The sequence below is a fragment of the Aulonocara sp. 'chitande type north' Nkhata Bay genome, linkage group LG11 (genome assembly GCF_057382095.1).
Source record: "Aulonocara sp. 'chitande type north' Nkhata Bay isolate Kocher_YH1m ecotype deep benthic linkage group LG11, A_spYH_male_GT1.1, whole genome shotgun sequence".
Lineage (NCBI taxonomy): Eukaryota > Metazoa > Chordata > Actinopteri > Cichliformes > Cichlidae > Aulonocara > Aulonocara sp. 'chitande type north' Nkhata Bay.
Window position 1 is genome coordinate 14,918,422 of NC_141354.1, and position 14,100 is coordinate 14,932,521.

Genomic DNA, 14,100 nt, shown 5'->3' on the forward strand with positions numbered 1-14,100 from the left:
GAGGAGCTCTTCTGAATGCTGTGATTGAAAACTACTCTCATATCTTTGTCTGCCGATCTTCATCTTTCAGAGTGATGACAGACGGTAGAGCAGGAAATGTGTCAGTGTGACGCACTGAGCTTGTGCCTCCGTTCTCCTTTTATCTTTATCTCTACAGTTTTCCCACCACATTTTACCGCATCAGTTTGGCTCCTTTGAATGTAGAATTTTGGTGATATTTGGAAGCTGATTTTTTTTTTTGTTTATTTATTTATTTTTTGTAAACTTCTTTTATCATGAGAAAAAAGGTTGGTTAGATTGTTGGTTTAAAATATGCCTTGTGTCAGCCACAAGGCATTTGTAGTAGGGCTGCACGATTTTGCATAAAATGAGAATCACGATTTTTTGGCTTAGAATTGAGATCACGATTCTCTCACGATTTTCTTTTCCAGTATAAATATTTATTGCACTTATTAACTGCACATCAACTTCGTAACAGTTGAGACTGAACATAAAAACAATAAATAAACATAAAAACAACAAATGTCTCACGTTTTGTTGTTGCCGCAAAATGTTGTACTGCTTGAAATTCCGTCTCCACCGTTGTTCGGCGCTGCGTGTATAGAGCAGGTAGTGCAACAATAGAAAAATAGTTGCGGGACGGCACTGTGTAGCGTTTGTCTAGGGCAGGGGTGGGCAAACGTTTTGATTCGTGGGCCACATTGAGTTCTAACATTTGACAAAGGGGCCGGAACCGGAGCAGATAGATGGCATGCTTTGAAAACATCACCTCATTGGGGGAAAAATACACATCTTGGGATATGGAGAAAACATGTGCTTTAATTTCCAATGAAAATGAAGAAAAGCATTACAATAAAATCTCTGACTTCGAAATGAGTCTTTAAAGACTGAAAATCAAATAAATGAACATTTTATTTTAAAGCACTGAAAGTTCTGTTATCCTTCAGGATATCACATCACTCTCCTCCTGACTCTTTTTTTTTTTTTTTCCCCAAAAACGGTAGGAGATGCAGATGTACTTGTCCTGTTCCTTTTATTCAATTTGTTTACCCGGTGCCAAAAGTCAACAACGACCAGTGCAAGAACAAAACAGTTGCAGCAAGTCAGTCTGTGAAGCGTTATATTTGATCTGCGCTCACTGTTCATTTTAACAACGTGCATATCACGGAGACACACATTTTAATGGGAGCAGTGTTGTTGGTCTCCTTTTTTAGCCAGCGCATCAAAGTCTGGAGTTAGTTTTGTTGTGGCGATTCTAAGGATGGATCTGAGGTGTAGGTCTGTTAACTTGGATCTGTGGCTGGCTTTGTTGATGTTCATGACGCTGAATGTAAAGCCAACATCATCTGCGCTTTTCGCCTTAGATTTGGAAACGCGGCATCATTGAGTGAAGCATAGAAGTCATTTAGTTTCAGAGAGCTGAACTTCTCTTTTAAGGCAGGGTCGATGAGTTCGAGCTGAAGCTCCTCTGGAGCTGTTTCGGGGTCTTGTAACAGAGGAAAGGCCAGTGACTTGTCAATTTTATCGAAATCCAAAAACCGACGGCAGAATTCTCCGTGCAGTGCATCCAGTGACTCACTGTATTTCTTTACTTTTGCTCCGGCCTCTTTCAGCATGGCTAGTGTAGGAAAATGAGTGAATGACTTGTTCAAAATCTGCCTGGAGAATAAAGCCAGCTTGGATTTGAAGGCTTTCACGTTTGTGTGCATGTCATGCACAAACTGCTCCTTCCCCTGCAGTTTCACGTTGAGCTCATTCAAGTGTGAAAATACGTCCGTAGCAAACGCAAAGTCACACATCCAGCTCTTGTTGCTCAGCTCAGGAAATTCCTCAGTCTTCCCCTGCTGCTCCAAAAACCACGCCAATCTCCTCTTTGAGCTCCCACATTCGTTGAAACACTTTGCCCAAACTCAACCAGCGGACACGGGAGTGATAAAGCAGGTCCTGGTGATCCGCATCAGTTTCCTCCAGGAATGCAATGAACTGACGGTGCTGAAGTCCCCCTGCGCGTATGAAGTTGACAAGTTTCACCACAGGATTCACAACATGATTCAGCTGTAACACCGATTTACATAGAGATTCCTGGTGGAGGATGCAGTGGAGGAAAATGACATCCTGGTCAGGGTTTTCATCTTTGACTTTATTCTGGATTCTCCTCAGCAGGCCAACGTTTTTTCCCGTTAAATTCGGAGATCCATCTGTGGTGACGTTAACAAGCTTACTCTAGGGAAGCTTCATATTTTCGATGGCTGCAGACACCCGTTCAAACAAGTCCTCTCCCCGTGTTTGTCCTTTCAGAGACTCCATTGTCAAAAACTCCTCCGTTATTTCAAAGGTTTCGTTGATTCCTCGGATAAAAATAAGGAGCTGAGTAGTGTCTTTGACATCGTTGCTTTCATCCAGTGCTAAAGAATAAAAAGTGAATGACTTTTTGTTTAATATGCTGGTGATATCTTCATCTATTAGTTTGGCAAGTCACTGTCCACCGTGATAAACTGATTTTCTCAAATTTGTCTTTGGTCTCCGGGCACAAAATACCTCCTGTCTCTACCATACATTCTTTTAAAAACTCGCCCTCTGACAGTGGTTTGCTGGCCTTTGCTATTTTGAATGAAAGCATAAAACTGGCCTTGGTACTTGACTCTTGAATGGCAGTTTGACGGTGAAAAAAACTTTGCTGAGCCTTCAAATTAGCTGCCAACTTTCAGCAGCAGCTTCCCGTTCTTTTGTTGAGAGCTTGCTAGCATAATTAGCGTGCTTTGTGGCAAAGTGACGGCTAATATTATACTCTTTAAAAACCGCCACAGTTTCTTGGCATATCAAGCAAACAGCAGATGATCGATATTCAGTGAAAAAATATTTAGCTGTCCACTCCTTTTTGAACACTCGACATTCTCTGTCCACTTTCATTTTCTTGGGTCCGCTCATCTTCATAGAGGGGCGGTGGGTCACAGGGTAAAGTGCAAACGTGGAGTAATAGGCCTACGCTTCACCTCAAAAAAGGCAATATATCTAGAGTGCGCCATCTAGTGAGGAAACATCAGAATTGCAGGGGAAATAAAACATTAACAAGGTTAATTTATTAATTTTTTTTCAAGTTTGGCGGGCCGGATCAAAATGTTTAACGGGCCGCATGTGGCCCCCGGGCCGTAGTTTGCCCATGCCTGGTCTAGGGTGTTGATCATTTTCCTAAATCCCTCGTTTTGCACAGTGTTGATGGGAGCCATATCTTTGGTCAGGTGCCTGCGGGAGTTCGACGGGTATAGGGAAGCGCTGTATAAGGTTCCCGTTATTGATGTTTGGGTGGTTGACCAGGACGGATTTTCTCCTGTCACTTTCTCGTCATCCCTGACGTGTTCTCCGTTGTTTTTTCCCTGCTAATTTTAGCATCACATGGCACAGCTTCTGTATCACGTGGTATAAGGCTCCGCCCTTGTCATTTGTTGAGCAGGAAGAGTGAGCGCTTGTTTTCATGCAGAGTACGTCCCGGATCAAAATGCGGTACAATCGTCGTCTTTTTTTTTTGTTTTGTTTTAATCGTTGTCATTTGGAAATGAGATTGCACATAAGTATGAATCGAGATCGCGATTTTCTAACGATTAATCGTGCAGCCCTAATTTGTAGTGAGGATTCATTTGGCTTATAAACTCTCTATTATAAAAAATTTCGAAGGCTTTTGTTGACTTTCGGGTTCCACCAGCCTTATGAGGCGATGGGCTCAACTAAATGGATAATAAAGGTTTCTTTAGGTGCTACAAATAAGAAGCTGCTTATTATATTTGTAAAGCTCATGGGAAGTGATGGCTATCTCCTGAACAGATGATGCATCCTATGATTGTGTGTGTATTTTCAATATGACCTGACACAACTATGAAAACAAGATCACCGGTAGTTATGGTTTAATTATTGCAAGGATGGTCTCATTCTGTCTTGTAATATAAATCCAGTACACCTCTTTTCCTTTCACTGGTGAGCTTTTGCCTCATTTTAGTTTAGCTTGAGCCAGGATAACAGTTATGTTACTACTGTTAATGAGTAATTGTTTTACATAAATGGAATTTAATTATGACTAAGATAATCATAATTAGGATTTTTGTAATAACCATGCAGACCCTAGTGTCCGTGTACCAGACAGTTGTGACTCTCACAAAGTGCAGTGTTGAGTTTGAAATTGTTCTGATTAGCCGTCCCAGAGTTAATGAAAAGCTGCCATTGCTTGGCATGTAAAAAGGAACAACGCACAACTTCAGGACTAACCAGGCTATTAGTGGATCGCAGACGGCTGACAAAAATTTTTTGTGGCAGCTGCATCGAAGACAGCCACCTCCTGTTCAGTGTTGGCTTATACATATTATGTAATATGTATAGACTCAAGTGTAGTGTTGCTGTATGGTTGCACCTTAATGTTGGCAGCTTAGATCAGTGAATCGGTATCTCTGCTGATTCAACTTTTTTGGTGACAAATAACTCCAGTCAATCACTCATGCTGCAGTGTGCGGTACTTTTAAAGATACACTACCAGGCTATAATGTGACCAACATTCTTACTCTACATAATAGTCATATAGAAATTACCAAACTGATTCTGTCTGGTGAGTAAAGACAGGTTCAGGGGTTAACCTATTGAGTTTACTCTCGGCATCACCAGTTAGTCAAGCCGATGCCCTGTGCAGAAAGTCCTTTGACTTTCTACTGCTCTATTCTATCTATAACGTGACAGATATTTATTATATAGACAATGCTAAATCTGTGTTTATGTACTGTTAACATCTCATCACCAGTCATTCACTACTGCCACTAGTTAGTGTTGCGAAATCGATCAATGTAGAGCAGTGAGACAAACCACGGAGGCCTCAGAAAAGTGCAATCAAACGGTGAGTTTATTAGCAGCCAGGAGAAAACATCAGCCTATGTCTTCTGACAAAAATACATATGGAGAACACTTATAAAGCTGTGGGGTATACGCCCCCCCCATGGCGTCAATTACGGATTAAAATAGGGTCCAGACATTAGTCACAGTTAATGGTACATCTTGTACATCTTTAATGGCTATAAACAGACATAGAACTTCTCTTTTCTATAACACCTTCCATACAAGGTAATAAACTTCAAGCCCTCAGGGTCTCTGGGGCTAATTATTGACTCTGGTCATCTGTTGCCAAGTAGAGTAAAATATAGTGAGACACCAAATCAGTTAAGGCCTCAGGCCTGACACATTCCTAGATTATATGTGTTATATGTATTGTAAGCATGCATGCAATCATCCTTCTATGTTCTAGTTTCCCTCAGCATGTATCACCTGGACAGTCACACCAGTGAAGCTTAAGACCCTCAATGAACCGAACATCAACTCGAAATAAGCACAAATATGCAATGTGTATGAAATACTTCTGACCGTACCTGTTAAAAAAAAAAAAAAAAAAAAAAAAAAAAAAAGTTAACATAATGGAAGGATCCTTAACTAAACATCCTCAATAAGCAACTTTAATGCTATATCAATACTGTGAGAAATATTATTAAATGGAATAATGCTATAAAGAATGTTATTAATGCAATTATAATGATGCAGATTATATGGCAGCAATAAAAGAATTTCTGTATCTCCACATTAGTTAGTTCAAGTTTAAGTTATCATTGAACGACTGAGTGAAACCTAAATTAAAAACAGTGAAAATATGGCAAATTATGTGATGACTGGTGGCCTAGTCTTGTATACTTGAACATTTGTTGATATGTTTGCACTAGTTTCCCCTTCTCCCTCCCTTTCTCTTTTGCACTCTTTGTCCAATTCAAATTCAAATATGCTTTATTTGCTTGAATAGGTTTTAGCCACACTCTCACCCTCTTTTGAGGCCAGTTGTTCAGGACAGAGGGCAGTGCTATTTATTTTCCATGCTTCTCCTCTAGCTTGGCTCCAGTCCTGACAGGTTGATATATGTCTTATCCTTGGCAGCCATGTGCAGGTGATGTATTCCCCTTGTAATGCTGGGAATAAGGAAAGGAATTTACACAACCTATAGTATGGACAAAAATTAGGGGTGCTGCCAAACCAGCTTGGATCTGAGAGGGTTGGGAAGAAAATGCAGTCATTCCTGTATGGTGATGGAGACGAAAAGCATGAGATTTGTGAAGGGTCAGTTTGCTAAAGCTGCTGCTAAACTAGGGTGCGGAAAGGTGATATGTGGTCTACCTCAAACCCAGTCTGTGCTCTGCTTTGTGCAAGGTAAAATGCTCTTAACATAGAATAGGACAGAAGATTTGGTATAAATATTTGATAGCATGCTTTAGCAAAGTCATGTGAACTGCTGCTGGTAGAGCATTTAAGGACAAAGATGTAACTTAATGGAACTGAGTCATCGTTCAGGCAGCCAGTGTTTGCGTGACCCATGAGATACATTAGAGTCCTTTCGCTTAGATAACCTGCTTGGCCGGCACGATGAGAGCTTTCCAAATTATCCCTTATGTACAGTGAAATATGTTGAGAGAGCTACATGAAGAATTAAGCTCCACTCTCCACCAGTGCCAGTTAAATCCTATGGGATTTTAATCCTTCTGTCAGTATGAAGAGGAGACCTGCAAAGCCCACAGATATGAAGTCCCTCATTGTCTGTGACATTTGGCTTGGCGTCACTATATATATATATATAAAAAATTTTGTTTTTTTTCTCAGTTTGTGTTATTTCTGTAAGGGAGGAGAGGATTCATAATTTATTTTTTTTTTAAAAAGTGTGTTTTGGGGGAAGTGGCAGGCGTAGTATGATGATTGGCATTGTCCTTGTATTTTCTCAAAAGTACTTTGGCTGTGGATCATTGTCACCATGTGAGGCCATGTTGTGCTGTTTAAATGTAACCAAAAATTGGCAGCATTGAAAAATCAACAGCCACCATGTTGTGGCGCTTTGCTAGGAGTGACTTGGATCATCAGATACAAGTGGCACACAAACACGCAGAGATATGCTATCTCTCGCTGTCCTCTCTGGACTCCATTTTGTCAGATAAGGGCTGTAGCTTGGCACGGTGAGAGAAAGGGGAACTTGTAGCACACCTGATGATAACCCAGAGTAAGTGATACTCTTCAGTGGAATGATGGCCCTATTCTACTCGTCCTTTGTTGAAATTCTTAACAGATTAAGTGCCTTTTAGACTTAAAAATCACGTAAATCGTATCAACCTTTAGCAAGATTAAAAGCATAGTTTGCTGATAGCGACTCAAGGGTACAGTTTTTAAAAAAAACAAAACAAAACACTTTGTGTATTACAACAAAAGAGGATATTTTGCTATGATTGAGACCAAAATGATGACTCTGATTTTGGTTCTGTATGCTGAGCTGCACACATTTTCTTTCTCTCTTGCTTGTGAAATCTGTGACTTTCCCCTGCGAGGTCATAACCAGGGAGCGAGACAGGAAGCGTTGTCTTTGATCTTTCCCGCTGTTTAAACTAATTACCTGCTTGCACCAGCAAACACTGCTGGCCATGGAATTCATTAACAGATGATGAAGCTTTGTTCTGGGCAAGTGTGTCTGCAAGTATGTACAGGAAATCAGCTGCATCAGACTTTGTGTGCATTGTGCATTTTCCTCCCAAAAAACAGGCTAAATTGTCATTGTGTGTAATGTTGCTAAAACAGTAATGAGGATTTAGGTATTTCTAGCCTTGTCTTATTAAATAAAAGGTGCTGAGTATAACATGTTGTGACAGTAGTTTAAGTGACTCATGGTAATTACAAACCTTGTTAGCTCACCTTGTGCTCATTTTTGACCACCGTTTGAACCTTAAATGTGTGTCATGTCGTAATTTTGGTTTATTTTCTTGTTTCCTTTAAAGGTACATAAATAATTGTTTTTAGGATATTTGATAGAAAACATGCCAGCTAATGTTAAGCTCTTAACTTTGCACTATAGATTTGTGAATAACGCTCATAATCCTTCAGTTTTACCTCAGTGTATGAAAACACTTGAGCTTGTATACTGGTTGTAGGTTGTTTTTTTTTGTTTGTTTTTTTATTGAAAGTTTTGTAATTATGACAGTCATCCACATGAAAAAACACAAAAACAGCAAAAAAAAACCCAAAAAACAACCAAACAAACAAACATAATACGCACTGACAATAACATAATGGCACAGTGAAACCCTCAGATCTGCCCGGTCTGGGGGAGCTCCCCTCCACCTCTTTACAGGTCCCATGTCGTCAGGTTTTTGCTACTACTTTACAGTCCATCCCTGATGATATTCGGAAGGGTATTTCCAGTCTCTTTTATCAGCTGCCTTCTAAAAAACAGTGACCATGTCCTTAGCAGGCCTTCCTTCTTCCAGTAGTGGCGTGAAAATACTTAGTGAAGCTCTGGTTATATAACCCGCCACCCATCATCCCACATTACCACCTTCAACAAATCTCTCCCACTTCCTCCAGTTTTTATGAAATTGGTCCATTTTGAGGTTCAAAAAAAAAAAGTACATTTTTCCATTCTATATATTTCCTCCATTATTCCTATCCAATCTTTCTTTGTTGGGGGGCTCTTTCTCCAGCCACCTCCTGGTAAGCGCTTTTTTGCCCACTCCCAACAGGATGTTTATCAAATATTTGTCCTTTAAGGAGGCTGCTGATGGGATATTGCCCAAACACACAGTACAGAAATCCAAATTTAATTTGAGACTAGTCACCAAGTAAATTGATTTGACCACTTCACTCCAGTATGGTTGGATTATTGGGCATTTCCAAAATATATGAAAATGATCTGCCATGTTTTCCCCACAGTTTCTCCAGCAGAATAACTATCTGTCAGTTGGTTGTAGGTCTAATAAAAAAAATAGTACTAACCAAATTAGTAATGAGGATTTGAGTAGTGACCTAATCCTAGGAGTAGGGGAGAGAGCGTCATCCCAGCATGGTAGAAAGTACGGAGTGCTGTCAAACCAGCTTGGTTCTAAAAGGTTTGGTGCATGGAGGAAAAGAAGCAGAAATGGAAATGAAATGCAGCTATCCCCCCCCCCCCCCCCTAATGTTTGCTAAAGCTGCTGCTGTACTGGGGTTCAGATATGTGCTCTCTCTCTCTCGTCCACCTCAAAGCCCATCTGTGCTTTGCTTTCTGCAAACTCCACTGCTGCCTGCTGTTGTAAATTATTTGATTCTGATCTGAAGTTTTGAGCAATTCCCAATGGATTCCTGTCGTTCATTTTTCAGAGAGCAGCTGGATGTTAGTACTGTCAAATGTATGTTTATTTCTTTACTTTCCTGCTAAGTCAAAGTCTCTGCAGGTCATACTCCTAATGACACAATGAACTTTCTGCTTTTACTATTATTGCATCAGTAAAATTTGTGAATCCAACCGTTTAAAATAGTCCTGATTTTTTGTTGTTGTTATAAAAAAAACATTAAACAAAAAAACAAAACAAAAGAGGACTTTAAATGACTCAGTTCCTGTTTTAAATGTAAGTTTGTTAAAAAAAAAAACCCTCACAAAATTTGCATGTTTGTACATTTAATGAGTCTGTGGTACAGTGTCACCTCACAGAAAAAGAAACCCTTAGAAAAAGAAACCGTTCGATTTGGCAGCAGACTCGCAACCAGCTCTTCTTCATGTTTCAGTTTGAAGAGCGTTGCCAGTGTGCTAGCCAAGTGCCAGAAATTTCAGCTAGTTGCTGCAATTTTATGTGTCCCCTGGGATAAACTGCAGTATTTTTCACTTTACCCATCATCATTAGTACTACCGCCACCCTGTAATCTCTCTTTCTGTCACTGAGGCAATGGGGCTTCTCTTTGCACTGTGGTCTCGTAATTGTGAGGTAATCATCTTTTCCCTCTTGAGAGCTAAAAGACTGTGTTTACACTTGGTGGGATTTTTTTGGCGGCTCGACTTGGTGAGATGCTAATTTACACTCTCAGCAGCAGAATGAAGCTGCTCTTCTGATTACTTGACACTGGCTTCACACACTCAGCCATTCTTTACCTAGCGAGCGTTTGAGGCTGGATGCCATCAGCAGATCTCTTTTTTTCTTTGATTGTGTCACCAAAATTAAAAAATTTGTTTTCTCACTTAGGTTTAGTAGTGCCTGTCCCCTTCTGTTTTATTTGTAGTTAAATTTTGAGATATCTGTTTCTGAGGTATTCAGGTGGGTTGAACACTTTTCAATAGCGCTATTTCTACTTTTAAAGAAATGCTTCCTGTGGATACTGTTGATTGCACTCCTGGGGTTCCAATCCCCCAAAACTATGCATTTTCACATAATACTCACAAATAATCACAGCACACTCACACATTAGCATAATGAAAAGCTGCAAGAAATGTCTGTTTCTGTGTCTTAAAGCATACACTTTTGCCCTAAAATAAATAAGTCATGCCCATACACATTCATACATGCACACACCTACATACATGGCCCTGTGTTTCAGCTCTTGCCTTACCCCTCAGATATTGTCCAAAATCACACCCACACACAAACAAATAAAGAATGTTTCAAAAACAAACTCCTCAGTCTCAGCATCCAGGCTTTATCTAAATCCCTCTCTCAGCGTGATGAATGTTGGCTCAGATCAGACACAGCCCACAAGTCCATTTGACGGTGCATTGATCTCATAGTTGGTTCATATCATTCCATAGTCTGAATTAAGATTGGCATTACCAATCCCTCTTCTCCCTGTCATGGCTATTATCTTGGCAGCTGTACTAGTAAAGGGACCGGCTGCCTATGAATTTAAGACCATTTCCATCCTTAACAAAATGTAGATAAAATGTAGTCAATGTACTGATAGATTTAAACACATTAAATCAAATATAATCACTTAATTTCAACCTACTTTTAGTCACTTATTATGCTCTCTTCCATTGTTCTTCATATCCATCTTTGCATATGTTATTCTACTCTTTCCTCACATAATCCCATCTTTCATCACTCTTCCTCTCTCCCCTCCTTCCCCTCTCAGTTCCTATCCATTCATCACCCTGTGTGTGTTTTCCTGTTTCCTTCGTCCCCTCCCTCCACCTCTGTGTCATTCAATCCCCCTCTCCATCATTATCTGCCCTCTTGCACTTCCATCTCTTCTTGCAGCCATCCTCTCTACTTGGCCCAGGAACAGAGACATTCCTGACCTGGACTTATCTCTCTTGCAGAACAGCTCCTGTTCCTGCACCACCAGATAGGCTTTGTGTCCTACACATGCCTGTTGCTGGCTGTTTGACACCCTTCCTTGAAGCATGGAGGCTGCTTAGATTAATCTGTTCAACTTCCACATTTGTTCTTAATGGGACACACTTAAAGCTCTGTGGATGTCTTGCTTTGGCTTTTACCAAAGCCATGTTATTAGTTGATCAGTAAGCTTCTCAGCTTAAAGTGCAAGTGCTTATTAAGATCAAGAAATACTCTTTATCTCTTAGTGCAGGCCAGGGTTTTAATAGTTTTGCAATTTTCATTAGTTTTTATTTTTATTTAGTTTTGACTTCTGATTTTCAATTTTATATCAGTTTTAATTAGTATTTACCAATTGTTTGCTAGTTTAGTTTTTATTTTTTGAAAATCCTTAGTTTCAGTTTAGTTTTGATTAGTTTCAGTTATAGTTTTAGTTGTGTTTGCAATAATTAAGTCTAACAAAATCCCAGTTCCATCATATTAGTCATGCTCTTCTGCTTATCCTTGGGTATGTTGCTATTCCAGCTACCATACGCTAACCCTGGACAGGTCGCCTGTCTGTTGCAGGGCTAACACGCAGAGACAGACAACTCACATTCCCACCTATGGGTTCTTTAAATAAATAAATAAAGGCAGATGAACAACCACTGATACCAGGCAACTATAAAATGTATATCTTGGCCCCAATGAGACTATTAACTCTCGCAGCACCAGGTGTTCGTAATTTTGGTTCAAGTGAATTGATAAACTTTTTGAAGGCAGTTGACTCACACAGTTGTATCCCCGTCCTGTTGTCTCGGGATGCATCACGCTGCCTTGCCTGGGGTTAGCTTCTGTTTTCTGGGGATGAGGGTTGAGTGTGCTCCCTTACCTTCTCAAGGTAAGCTAGGTTAGCCTCCTTGTGTGAGCTTTTCAAGTGCACTTTAAGGTTTGTGGGATTTTTTTTTTCCCTTTAGAAATGTCCCTTGTTAGATTTTGTATTGTTGATTGTCATTTATGCTTAGAAATATTTAATCATATATGCTTAGAGGTGTATAATCATTTGTAGATTGAAAGAATGTCTCATCCTAGGAGGTCTGTAACAACTCTGTGTAGCATGAAGAGGGGAGTGCGTTCACTCCTCTACAGAGTGTTCTGGTATAGATTACACACCTCCTAGGAGAGGTCGTATCTTCTCTTGTTGATATATGGTATAGCAAACACACGTATATCTCTTTAAGTATAAGAGCCTTTTGTTCAGATGGACCCGCTAGACTCTTCACAGGGTCACATCTTGACCTCACACAAATCACACACACACACACACACACACACACACACACACACACACACACACACACACACACACACACACACACACACACACACAGTATTCTTTTTTCACATGTATACCTATGTAAGATGTTATATGCTAATGACCCTATGCATATTCATGTGACCACAATAAAAGGAGTGCTATGGGGAACCTGGCTGAGAGTCTGACGGAGGTCAAGTGGTGGAACGACACTTGGCTCCAGGCAGGTCTCCCTCATGCATGAGTAACATGAAGAACTTTGCCTACTTCGGGTCTTGCTTGCTGTGTAATTATATTGTCCTCAACGTTCCAGCGAATAGGTTCAAGCTACAAACCTATCATCCCTCATAATTTGTCTCTTTCCACTACAAGACACTTGCTTTATCCAAAACACAGTCATATTCAAAGTAATCCCAAATTGGACTCTGGCGCTTTCTCCCGACTTTTCCTGACATGATTCTGCGCGTGGACGGAGCAGCAACACAGACGACTCGACTAACGTACTGCCACCTGCTGGCATAATTAGACAGCAAGAAAAAAATCTGTAAACTAAACTTCATTTTCACCCTTGACTATTGTATGACACGCACACATCAATGAAAACTAGACACATTTTTGCTATAAATTCAGTTAATTTTAGTTAGTTTTGTGAACACTCATTACAGTTTTAGTTAGTTTTCCTTTTTTTTGTTTTTATTTTTATTTCTGTTAACGAAAATGTTTTTTCACTTCTAGTTTTCGTTATTTCGTTAGTTTTCGTTAACGATAACAACCTTGGTGCAGGCTATAAAAAAAGTCCTTAAAGATTATACTGTAATACTCAGGTCTAATTTAATGTTTGGAAATACACACCAGAGCCAGCATAAATGTATATTACTCTCAGTGATCCTTATTGCTAGAGACGTTAGACCCTCCATGGTCATTGTAGTCAAGTAATTTGACCCTAACGACTGATCCAACATCTTTATGTTGCCTGACTTTACAAGCCAGTCCTGACATTCCAGCACTAATGGCTGTTCCATTAACAACAGTCATTTCATTATCTCCAAGAGTCCCTTGTTCTGGTTATGGTATCCAGAGAGCACTTCAAAGCATCGTACTCATCAGCCTCGTCAAGCTGATGGATGGCTGATTAGAGATGTGGGAGACGCTTTTGCCAAAATAAATCAGCAGCTCTTTTAAGATCCAAGGATTTTTATTTGGATGGATGTTTTGAAAAAATCAGTTTGATTTGGTCAGTGTGCATGGATGTTGAGTGTAATTGTACAAACCTACGGGTGTGCGTAGCAGCATTTGAGCAGATCAAAGGTTTTTGTGTTTAGGTTTTCCTGTTTAGTGAGGGCTTAAGATGGATAGAGACTGAGAAGGGGCACAAGAAAAAGAAGAGTGATAGAAGACTCAAAGCATAGTAATTGGGTAAATTAACCTGAGGTCATGTAATGTGGTGGAGCTTTAGACCCCCCTCTGTGTGTCTGTAAATTTTTTATAAAGCTGTCTTGAACTCATTAACCAGAGCAAGATGAGTGAATCCAAGGCGCCTTGAGGAAATGAGTAAAGGCTTTATTTTTGAAAAAGCCATATTGGTTCTAACATTCTCTCTGCTCCATTGACTCGGGCTTGAGCACACAGTCCTTGTTAAACTCCATTAAGCACCAATGGTAATTCTTGTACCGCTGGAAA

General features: G+C 40.0%; 1 protein-coding gene and 1 pseudogene across 1 annotated transcript in view; one reads left to right on the forward strand and one right to left on the reverse strand.

Moving 5' to 3' along the window:
* The window catches only part of LOC147318680 (exostosin-1b-like), a 44,866-nt gene that overhangs the window by 9,375 nt on the left and 21,391 nt on the right, over positions 1 to 14,100 (forward strand). The window lies entirely within an intron of this gene.
* On the reverse strand, positions 1,317 to 11,196 carry LOC147318681 (general transcription factor II-I repeat domain-containing protein 2-like; annotated as a pseudogene).